Raw genomic sequence first — 1720 nt, 5'->3', positions numbered from 1 at the left:
TTACTGGGATGTGGTCATAACCAAGGTACGTGCCCTTGACCGGAATTGAACCTGGGACCCTTCAGTCTGCAGGCCGACATTGTATCCACTGAGCCAAACCAGTCAGGGCAGATTTCATTATTTTTACAAAGCACAAGTTTTTAAGCCAGCTTGGCCTGCTGTGGATCTCGTTTAGGGGGTTACTATGCAGGGACCTGCCCTGATCTACCTGAATTGGCCCACTCTCTGATCTCATCCCATGTTCCTCATTTTTTCCTTCTCTAGCCTGGCCTTACCCCACAGATTTATTTATTTTTTTGTAAATTTGCTTCACGAATTTGTGTGTCATCCTTGTGCAGGGGCCATGCTAATCTTCTCTCTATCGTTCCAATTTTTTTTAGTATATGTGCTGCCGAAGCGAGCACTCACCCCACAGATTTGGCATATACTGTTGACCACCTGGCTACAGACTGGGCTCTTCAGAGCTGCTCTGATTCTCTACAACAGTGTCCAGCCTTACTGCTCTGAAACTTCATCCACCAACGTGGCTGCCCCTTGATTGACCACAGCCTCACACACAGGACCCAGACAATTTTATTAAATGTATATAGTAAGAACTCCGAGATGTTCTAACTTAGTCCTATTTAAATGCAAGGTCTACAAAGGTAGCCAATGTCTCGCTCCTCCTGAGCAGTACTCCTGGTATCAGCAATCCTATATAATAAAACCCTAATATGCAAATCAACCAAACTGTGGAATAACTGGTTGCTGTGATGCACACTGACCATGAGGGGGCATATGCTCAATACAGGTGTTCAGTGCACTCCCACAGGGGGTGTGCCACTCAGCCAGAAGCCGGGCTCATGGCTGGTGAACCTAGTGACGGTGGCAGGAGCCTCTCCTGTCTCCACAGCAGCGCTAAGGAGCAGCGAGCAGGCAGGTGGTAAGGAGTGAGGAGTCCCAGCCTGTGAGAGGGATGTCCGACTACTGGCTTAGGCCTGCTCCCTGGCAGGCGGACATCCCCTGAGGGGTCCTGGACTGTGAGAGGGTACAGACCAGGCTGAGGGACACCCCCCCCTCCCAGTGCACAAATTTCATACACTGGGCCTCCAGTTCATCTATAAAAACCCCAGCTTCCTACCCCCTTGTCAGGGGACATGGGCATAGTTCTGAGATGTGTGTTCAACAGTCTGCCAGAGGTCCACAGTGGGACTGAGCCCCAATTGTCCAAAGTGATAGTGTACTTGATACTATAGCCTTTATTGTCTGCCTTCCTTTCCCTGTCTTACTTCCACACTCTTTTGCCAGTGTCTCCTGGGATTATCCCTCAGATAAAGTACTTGCACTCAAAACTTTGTCTCAGCATCTGCTTTAGGGAAAGCACATATTCAGTCAGCTGCCTATAATGGAGTGCTATCTTCCTGGCAATATGCTAAGTATTTGACCTGCCTCATCTGAATTAATTTTAAAGAAAATGTTGGGAGTTATTTATTTTTCCCCATGTTTTACAGATAGGAAAATGAAACCCCAAGAAGTAACTGGCCCTAGATTATATAGTAAATTAATTGTAAAGCCAGGATTCTGAACAAGACAGTTTGACTCTAAAGCTGCATCCTTAACCACAAACCAGTGTTACGTTTCAGAAGCATAGTGTTTTGTGGGGTGTTTTTTTCCTCAAGCAATCAGGTGGCTATATTAACTTAAACTGAGGTCATCAAGTATCACCACCAAAGGTCACCTG

General features: G+C 46.8%; 1 non-coding gene across 1 annotated transcript; it reads right to left on the bottom strand.

The window, feature by feature from the left end:
* Positions 1-298: 298 nt before the first annotated feature.
* On the bottom strand, positions 299-404 carry LOC118654822. Its single transcript, XR_004967087.1, has one exon. It is a non-coding gene; the product is annotated as a U6 spliceosomal RNA (small nuclear RNA).
* Positions 405-1720: the final 1316 nt, after the last annotated feature.

The sequence above is a fragment of the Myotis myotis genome, unplaced genomic scaffold (assembly GCF_014108235.1).
Source record: "Myotis myotis isolate mMyoMyo1 unplaced genomic scaffold, mMyoMyo1.p scaffold_m19_p_4, whole genome shotgun sequence".
NCBI classification, from domain to species: Eukaryota; Metazoa; Chordata; class Mammalia; order Chiroptera; family Vespertilionidae; genus Myotis; species Myotis myotis.
Note: the sequence above shows the minus strand (reverse complement) of the source record. Positions and strands in the feature narration are given on the sequence as shown.